The sequence below is a fragment of the Myripristis murdjan genome, chromosome 3 (assembly GCF_902150065.1).
Source record: "Myripristis murdjan chromosome 3, fMyrMur1.1, whole genome shotgun sequence".
Lineage (NCBI taxonomy): Eukaryota > Metazoa > Chordata > Actinopteri > Holocentriformes > Holocentridae > Myripristis > Myripristis murdjan.
The window spans coordinates 2651417-2662117 of NC_043982.1; positions in this window are offsets into that span (position 1 = coordinate 2651417).

Sequence of the window (10701 nt, forward strand, 5' to 3'; positions counted from 1 at the left end):
TAACAGGTAGTGGATCTAGAACTGTTAGAAAGGGGAACCTGACAAGAACAGAAAACCATGATCATTACATACTTCACCTCACCTATGTTCCAAACCTGTATACAGAGTTTCTTTGTTTTGAGAAGTATCGCACACATAATGCGTCTACAGAGGGCTTGAGCCCCGAGTCTTTGGCCCGACCATTTATTGAGTGCCTTTTTAGAATGCATTTATTCATATGCTTATTACAGAAAGATTTAATTTGCCATTATCAGAATGGAGGAAATGGCCCAAAGCCTCAGTGTGAGGTGCTGATGTGATGGTGGTTCATTCTTTTGATCTCTTAAAGGAGGAAATGGACTTTTATAGGATTTCAAATAAAAAATTAATCGAAAGAAACCATATGGAGCTACAGGTTAGAACAGTTTATCTCAGGAGACTTGTTTAAATCGGAGGCAAAACAAAGGTTGTAATAGGGTGAATTACCTGCCAAAGATAACGATTGTATGTGTTTATGTTCTTACTGCAGCATTGGTGTATCTGCTCTTATTTTTATTACTTGATTGCTTCTTTTTTCGTGGCGCTGTCTCTTAGATTTGGCCTGAGTCTTCTTGTATCTTATCTTCTTTGTCCTTGGCCAGTTGTTTGCAGCCTGGTCAGCAGACTGCTGGATAAAGGGCGCAACATGGTAGATGGGAAAAACGAGGACGGAAGACTGCAGATGAAAGCCTGCAATGCTCTGTGTTCTCTCTTTCTAAACCTTTAAGAGCACCATAATATGTCACTTTCACCCAAAGCTTGAATATTTTGAATTTGAAAAATTATCTAAATGTAAGGCCTTTAAAACTGTTTAAATGTCTTAAAGGGATAATTCGCCCATTTTGAAAACTGAGATGCAGACTTTCTCGGTCTTTCTGGATGTTGACAACAAGAAAAATACCATTTTAATCAGTAAATTGAGCAAAACTATCATCCTTGTGCACTCAGTGTCATGTCTGAATTTTAGTGTCAGAAAGCAACACTTACAAAGTGATGTTAAACTTCCCTTGAGTGGATTGAGGCAGTTATTTTTCAGAATGTTAGCTGGGGGGAAGTCCACATCAATGGCAGGAGGCTAACAGTTAGCATTTGGAGCATCCAGCCAGTATCCAGCTCTCAGTAACAATGAGAGGAAGATAGCACCACTACTGTCCTACATTACAGCTAGGGGGGAGTGAAATAATATCAAACTTTTTCAAAATGGGTGAACTGTCCCTTTAAATCCAGTTGTTAGAGGTCTCACTTCATTTCAATAAAAAGTTTCTTTGTCCACTCCATGGGTGTGCTGTGGGATGAAAAAAGTCCAATATGTACCATGTTATCTCTTATTGCTCCTGCCTGACAGTGCTCTGGTTGCATGTGTATCCCACTATAGAAGCAGAGTCTTCTGCCAGGGTGCTGTTGGGTGCATGCTACAACACTGTCCACCAGGGAAATGTAGGCAATAATGAGGGAGCAAATATAGGACTTTTCGACACACAATGCAATAATTTGGTTTAAAATGTCTTGAAGTATGCTGCACAAGTTGATGGGAGAAATTTGACAGTTTATGCTTTTTTGGAGCTGTAAAAAGATGGGCCTATTAAGTTCAATAGTTTGGGAGGAGGCTGAGGTGGAGTTGAAATTGCTGTAAAATACTGTGTGTTTGATGGCCCTACCACTTTTAATGCTGGCTCAGCTGGCATAGAGGGTAATTAGATAATGACTGAATTTTCATTTTGTGGTGAACCAGTTCTATTAAGATGAACCCATTGACTAATCTGAACCTAATACTAATTTTAATGTTAATTCTAAACTCAAGTCATAACCATAAATTAGCTCCATGGGCTAGTGAGAAGTGGTAAAATGTCATACTTACACACACACATGTAACCAGTCACAGAGTGGAGGAAAAGCAGGGATGTGTGTGCTGTGCTGTGCTGTGTTTGTGGGGCTCAGTATGCAGAGAGGGGATGCAGCAGCTGGCAGCGACTCTCTCTGCCCTGCTCTGCGTCCGTCTACCCCTTTCCATCCGTCTGTCCTCCCTCTGTCCAGCTTCTCCTTTTAACTTCCCACCCTCCCCTGACTCCTCTCCCACCTCCTCCCCCTATTTTCCTCCCTGTTTCTCTCCTCCCTCTGTGTGGCAGTGGCTCCTCAGTGCATACCAGGAGCCGTTCTACCTTCAGCAGCAGCGCAGGATGTGAGAAGAGCAGGTAAGAAGCGTGCTCATTCGTTTTTTGTTTTTTTTTTTTACCTCTTTTCTCTCTGGCAGTCTGCCTCTCTTTCTCCCCTCTATTGCACCGGCAACAGTTCTCCATGTGGTACAGGGCATGCTGTGAGAAAGGGTGTGGCGGTGGTTTACAGACTTTGAGATGTCTGTGTGTGCATTTTCCAGTAGAAATATGCAGAGGTAGAGGTTCTGACAAGTGTGCATGTGAATGTTACCATGTATTTTGAGGCTGCTGTATAGGTGGATTGTAGATTTAACAGTAGCATTCTAACTATATTAACTCTGTTCTTGTGTGTGCACAATGTATGTATGCTTGAATATTATCTTAATTCCTGGAGTTATTCTTTAGTTAAGTGCTACCAAATGTACCGTTGGTGCCCTGGATTGGACCTATTGTCTCTGTTCTGAAAGGAAAGCGGGCTCTTTGCTCTAAAAGGCATCCTGGGGTAACTTTGCTCTGAATTCTCAGTGCCGCGGGGACCTCAGAAACATAACAGGATTTCCCGAGCTCAGTTCCTCAGGTTTAATTTCCCTTCATCTTTATAGTTTCTGTGTAATAGGGTGGTGTATTGATCTGGGGGAATGCCAACTGGCAGAATTGAATTAAAATTTGGGAAGACATTCCTGCTGAAGTGCTCTTGAACAAGGCACCGAAGCCCTACTTGCTCAGATTATCCTGCTTTGTAGTTGACCGTGACCTCGGACATTCGTAACAGAGAAGATAATTTCCCGCACTAAAAACGTTGTTATTATTATTACATCTAATGTAGTCATGGGAGACAATATGACAGAATTGCAATAGAGCGCAGAGCACAGTTGAAGTTGACTTATACCTTTTATGGGCTATCAGTCTGAGGGGGGCGGGGGAGGGTGGGTAGGGGGCAAAGATGACTGAGGCAACCATGGTAATAGTGACAGCCCATTCTGAATAGGAGTTTGAATCCCCCAGTTTTATCATTGCAGTGTCTGCACTTTAGTTTTCTTCCCAGTGCAGCATCATTAAATATCCTTTCAGACTGCCTGCTGCGTTATCTGCTTCATTTAACCCCTACTTTTTTCCATTTTTGCTGGGTTTTCACAGCAGAATTAGAGAAGTGGAGAGGAAATGAGAGTTGAAATTGACAGGATTCTGTTATCTCTTGCTTCCTAGTCGGTTGATATTCTTCCCTCTACGCACATACAGAGGGAGTACTAACAGCGCAAAAAAAAAAAAGCAGAGCAACTGATGGTGATTCCATACCAAAAACACCGGGAAGTGTGTGACTTAGTGTTTGTTTTGGTCTTGGAGATGAAGCCTAAACCTAGCTAAGGAAGATGTTTGGAAGGCTGACTGTATCATCGATGTTGCAGTGTGTCCCCGCAGAGATTTGATGACATGGTTTAAAAAACATCTCTGGTCTTTTGCAGCATTTTGAGCTCTATAAATTTGGTCTTGCATCTCGGATTTGACGGGGGCTCCTCCATCATGATCATAGCCAAAAGTAGATTTTTTTTTTTCTGCAAATTTGATTATCCATGTAACTGATCAGAGTTTTTTTGTGTTTTTTCTTTTCTGCCTAATGCATTCCAGAGTTTCCCAAAGTATTGAATAGATATCACTGAACCTTAAAAACTGTTAAACAGACTTTAATCAGTCTGGATTTGATTTTCATGTGATTTTTGCATCACATGATGATTGTGTAAACTGTTCCTGTATCAGTATTATTAAATACTGTTTCAGACACTTATCCCACCCCAACAGTGAGTACTTGTACTTATTGCAATAAGAATGGTATCATTTTAAGATATTAATACTTATCCTATAAGCACCAACATCATCAGTATCAAGCACCAGCGGCTTTAAAAGACCTTATTATTCAAACCCTAACCCCTATGTACTTGTCCCTCCTGCTGAATCTATGCTGTGGCTATGCTCTGCTGCTTGTTGCCCATAAAACAGCTTGACAGCTCATAGCGATATTGACATTTCAACTTCAGAAATACAAATCCTCATCGTCTAAAGGTTCTTGCATCGATACATTCTGTCTCCTATGACTTTCACAGTGTGCTGCAACTTATCTGGGACCCCAGGCTGGCTATGGTTGGGTAGTCAGTGATAGAATATTTTGATTGACTGGACATAGCAGTGCTCTCTTCATCTACCTGATAAGGCCTGGTGTCAGATTGAGCAAAGGACAATGAGCAGAGATGGCGAAGTGATCAGAGAACCCTCTGAAGCGTTCATTAAGCCTTAAAGGTATAGTTCACAATTAAATTTAGATCAGGCAACAGACATTTGTTAGAGCCCCAGATTTTGTTTGACGTTCTCCATCGCTAGCTATGTTACATTTACCCCCTGAAATAGCTTGTGTTGCCCTCACATCATGTCAGTAGTTTTGTCAGTTTTTTTTATTTTACATTAAGGTTTCACTATATCAACATCTTTTCCTGATATCAACATCTTTCCAGATGCTGATATCAGGAAAAATACAGTTATAAACAGTAATTTGAGCAAAATTATCATCTATGTGTACTTGGTAGTTGCACATGCATTTTAGTTTTGGAAAGTTATACTTGTAAAGTGATGTTAAACCTTCTTTGAGTGGATTGAAGTGGATATTTTTTAAGAATACTAGTTGGGGGGAAGTCCAGCTCAATGGCAGGAGGCTAACAGTTAGCATTTGGAGCATCCAGCCAGTATCCAGCACTCAGTAAGAATGAGAGGAAGATCGTACTGCTGCTGTCCTACAGAACAGATAGAGAGCAGGAAGGTGAAATAATATCACATTTTTCCAAATAGCAGAACTATCCCTTTAAGAGACAGACAGGATCTCCTGTAGCCAAGCAGAAGAACTCCTGTACTTATACAGTACTGACTCTTAAATTACTCTCACATACACAAACACCCTCAGAAAACAGACTCATAGGCATGCATCTGTGCTCAACATTGCATCATATCTTCTAACTGATTACCGAGCAAAAATATTTACCATCTTTTTTGCTTCAGTTTCAGAGTGTGGTAGTTGTGCGTGCATGTGCTGTGTGTGTGTGTCTATTTGTCTGTGTGTGTGTGTGTGTGTGTGTGTGTGTGTGTGTGTGTGTGTGTGTGTGCATGTCTATGTGTGTGTGTGTGTGTGTGTGTGTGTCTGCCAGTGTGTATGTTGAGTGAGTTTTAAGTTAAGTTGAAGATTTCTGGGAACAGCTCATGTATAGAAATGAAGTCAGATTGCAGTAATTGCCAAAGGCAAGGCAGAAGTTCAGACTTCGATCTGAAATGCTGTACCTCGTCACAGTCAGAATCGCTTCCTATAAATTATGGAAACAATAAAGTTCTTAATAACTTGGTTGCGGCAGCTGGCACAGAGATTGACGAGCCTTGCACAGTGGAGTATGGTGTGTAGAACAATTCTTCCTCTAAAGAGAACCTCAGTGAAAATGAATTTAATATTCACCATCTATCATTATGTCAGCAGTGGTAAAACCCACTTCACTTTAATCCAGCAGAAGAGCTGCTGGTTGAAAGGCACCCAGTGACTGTGTGCTGGTACTTGTGAGAGACCACAATGACAGTGGAATGCAGTCGTGGCAGTGACCTCACTTCCATGGTCAGCATGTTACTCGTCTTCTTTTCAAGTCACTCAGAATGTAGCGTGCCATCCAGCATGCTGGCACACAGAGGGCTGACAGATTTGACACTGGAGGAAGCTTTAGACCAATATAGCAGTTTGACGATATATGGGATTGATATTAAAAATCAGATCTGGCCTACTGTAGTCTGTGTCATCCACCTCTGCTATGCTGGATATGATTCAGTTTGATTGATGACATACCTTTGCAAAATTGTTCAGTCTTACTCTCGTTGTAATGTCGGTAATGTAACACATACATGTTGTGTCCTCACTTAAATCACAATTTTATATAGTGCACCTTTAACATGGACTGATTCTAGTGAAATCTGTGTGGAATCTTGGTCAGATTCCATCCAAGTATGCATCAATTTGTTTCATTATTAATAGTAGTAGTAGAGATAGCAGTATTATTCTGTGTTTAGTACAACAAAAAAGGCTCTACATGTAGACCAATAGCTTTGTGTTTGGTGATTGGCATTGATGTGTTTATCCTGCATGTCAGAGGAGAGTTTTTGTGTCCCATGATGGTCTCATTCTTGTTGCAAAGGCTTTTGAGTATTGGTCAGATTGAAAGATATTGATAATCAGCAGATTCAAAATGCTTGGTATCAGCTTTCAAAAACCCATGTAGGTCAAACCCCTAAAGTGACAGTGAGAGGAAAATCCAGAAGGGATGCGGGGGTGGGGGAGGGTGTGTGTGTGTGTGTGGAGACTGTAGTCAGCCAGACAGTGTCTATCCATCGTGATTAATAGCCTATTTAGGAATGATTACCACTATCACTATTGTCATAAGAGCTCTTTGATTGTAGTTCAGGGGGGCATGACTGTAAATCTCATCTGACGCCAGCTGACACGATGCAGCCAGGGCTCCGTCCAGTTTACTCCGTCTAGACATGGCTTAAAGAAGTGAAGCCTATTTCAGCACGTGGCACATCCTTCAATGGCAGTAAGCTTGGTTGACTTGAATTACAGGTATGGGTGGAATATTTTTATGTCATCATCACAAGGTACAAAAGATGGACATAGTGAAGTACACAGCTCCATATCTGAGTACACACAGCAGAATGTGACTGAGCTTTGTTCCAGCCTGTTTCCTGTCATGCCAGTTGTGCTTTGGCCTGCTGTGGTGGCTGCTCTGCCCACTGAACTGTATGTTGTTTTCAGCTGAAGAACTGAGTGTCAACTGAGTGACAAAGATCAAGTCACAGCCTGGCCTGACAGTTGGTTGGGAATGCGGTGGTAGTTTCTCATAAAAGGGACAAACAGAGAAGTGTCTTGTTGTAGAAGTTTCTCTGTTTGGTGACAGATTTCCTCCACATAACACAAGCAGATATTGTCATTCTCATCGTTTTCTGGAAAACTCACTATGGACTCACTGACATTCTGATAACATGAACATGGAGGCTGACAAGAACTATTCATATCATATCCAAATGTATTTTGCACATATTCATGCAACTTTTTCCATTCATCAACTTTGCCAAGTGGATTTTTGACTTTGCTGAACACAGAGGATGGATCCTTCTCTTCATGTTTTGCATTATCTGTGCTTCAGGGCATTTTCAGTTTGGCATTCTGTTCAGACTGTAAGTCTGACTATTGCACTACTGGCCACTCGCTGTTCCCTTCATTACTTTTACCAGAATGTGAGCTTGGTATGATAAACTTCAATCTGCATGAGGTTTGACATCTCATCTCATCTCATTTAAAGACCCCAAAAGGGTCTTTAAAATAAATAAATTATGCAATTGTAAAAATGTGTAATAAAAAAAAAAAGATATTTGTAACAAAAATGCTGTTAGAAACAGTGCAGGTTTTCTGTAGTGGTGAAGGAATTAACTATTACATTGCAGTGCAGTGTCAATGGAAGTAATGAGGCATGGCTGAAAATGCATATTGAATTCATTCAGTGAAATGCATGTGTAGCAATAAGTATAGGAACATTCTATTAATATAAGGTGGGTGTATGTGCGCTGTGTCTTACTAAGTTGTTTTTTTGCCATTTTTTTATGTGTGTGCATGTGTATGTGTGTGTGTGTGTGTGTCTGTCTGTCTGTCTGTCTGTCTGCCTGCCTGTGTGCTAATCTAATTTTCTAATTCTAATTCCTGATTCTTTGCTAATGTTCCAGTATTTTTTTTTTTTTGATAATTTGCTAATCTCACTTTTCCCAAGCAAATTCACTCAAAAAAAGAACAATGAGTAAATTAGTGAAAAAAATGACCCAGAAATTATTAATAAATTTGCAAAAAATTAAAAGTATATGACCAGAAAACAAGCGAAAAATAACAATAACATTGGCAGCAAAACATTTTTAAAAATGCTATATTTCTGTTTAAATGCTTGTGAGGCTGCGTTCAGTCGCTTTTCACAAACTTCTAAACCAGTTCTCATTTTGTTAAGGACCCGTTGGAAGAGCCTTGAGCACCCCACTTTGAAAGCACTGGTTTAGAGATACAATGTCTATGATTATATTGTTACATTTTCTGACAGTTTACCACAATTACAGGTTATTACATTTTCCACTTGCATAAAGGGATGTTTTATTACATTGTTACAAGTGTTTACATCATTAGTCACCCCATGCCAGGTGTCTAAAGGACAAGATACTATATATTTCTGAGGAGGAGGATGAAAGACGACAATAGTTTCTCCAGGTTGGAGGTGAACTGATGAAATGTATGTGTCACATCGACTGTTCACTTTTCCACCCTGCTGAGTGTGTGTGAGTGTGTGTGTGTGTGTGTGTCACTGTATGAGTCATTCTGATTGATCACATCTTAGTTGCACTGCCCACTGCCTTCTCTGTGTGTCAGTCTTTGTGGGCTTGTATATGTGTGTTTCTATCACTCTAGGTGTGTGTGTGTGTGTGTGTGTGTGTGTGTGTATGCATTCGCGTGCCCACTAGACACTTCAAGGTGCTTCTCTAAAGCCAGTCTAGCCAGTGTGTGTCTCCAAGGTATCTGAGGTTTTGAGCCTGTGATTTCCCACTCTGTTGTTATTTGCTGTCTGAAGGCTAAGGCTGCAGCTGCTGATACAGGAGTGGACGGAGCTTAGTTTAAGGAGTTTAACCCAAAATTGCTATGGGCTGAACTCCTGTCCAGCAGGTCAGATGGACAGCCATTTTCATGGTTTCTCTGCTGATCCAAAAGGGATAGCAGACTAGTTTCATTTCTGTAAGATGAGGTGACACGTTAGTGATCTCAGTGGGGAAATAAAATTGCTGCAGCAGCAAAATAGTAAGGGGATATGAAAATGGATAAGAATACAGTGTAGGCTATTTTGTGATTTCAGTATGTATGTATAGTATGATATAAAAGAAAAATGTACGCAATATCAATATGTAATATATACTGGATGAGTAAAAATATGGAAATATAAGAAAATATGTAATTTTGCAAGTCTAGTTGTGCAGATTTGCTTTGAAAAAAAAAAAACAATTCAGATTTATCACAACATATCATTATGAATATGAATGTGAAAAGAAATATGGTTATGTTTACAAATACAAATACAAATATGAATATGACTATGGTTAAATATACAAATAAAGTTGCAATCACAATTACAGTTATGGTATGGGTATGAATACGAATACCGGTACAATTTTGATCACATTTACAATTACTGTTATGGTTATGAATCTGAATACAAATATAAATACAAATACAAATACAAATACGAGTAGAAGCATTAGTACAATCATGATTAGGGTGTGGGTATGGGTACGAATAAAAATGCAAAAACAAATACCAATACCAAAATAAATATGAATACAAATACCAGTACTAATACAAATGCTGGTACAGTCACAGTTAATGTTACAGATATGGGTACGGATACAGGTGTGAATACAAATATGAATACAAATACTAATACAATCACATTTATGGGTATGGGTACAAATACAGATACAGATACACGCACTGGTACAAGTACGAATATGAGTACGAATTACAAATACAATATGAGTACGAATATGCTCGCAATCACATTGCGGTTATGGGTATGACTACGAACACAAGTGTGATCACAATCACAATTACAGGTACGGGTGTGGGTATGAGTACGGGTGCAAATATGAATACAAATATGAAAATGACTGCAGAAACTATACTGGAAGCCCAGCAGCACATCTTCAAAAAGGAATACAACCATATTCAGTTTACAGATGTAGATTATGTACAGGGCCAGGTTGGGATTATATGTGCATTACTAGAGGTTCACCTTATCAAAAACCCCAGATGGAGGAACCATATGTACATGTGGGATCCTAAGCAATGATTCTACAATATGTTACAAGAGAGTTCCGGGCATTGTGGAAGGCAGTACATAAAGCTGAGCCAGACAACACACGCTACATATGGCCGTCATCCTGGAGTTGTAATTATATGCAAGTGTGAATCTGAAAATAACCTCTCATAAGTAAGGTCACACTCCTGGATGCTACTCTGATTTCAAAGGCTTGTGTTTACCAGTAGTTCTGCCAGGGCTGAATCTGGAATGCACACACACACACACACACACAAATATACACATACACACTTTGTCAGCACTGTCCCGGAGAGGCCTTGCACACCCCGAGTGGAGAGAATCCGGCTTGTCAGAGGGGTGACGTTTCCTTCTGCTGAGGTCACATCACAGGGTCCTCTCTCTCTTTCGCTCTCTCTCTCTCTCTTATTGATTCTGCCATATCGCAGCAGAATGTTGGACTGGGTCAGGCAGCCCCGTCTCAGAAGCACAGCAGTGCATCAATCCACGGCACTGCTGCACCGCATAGATTCTTGTCCGAACTGGGCCATGTGCTGGAGCCCAAAACGGCGGGAGTCTATTTTGTACTTTCTGTTATAGCCCAGATTCACTTCAAC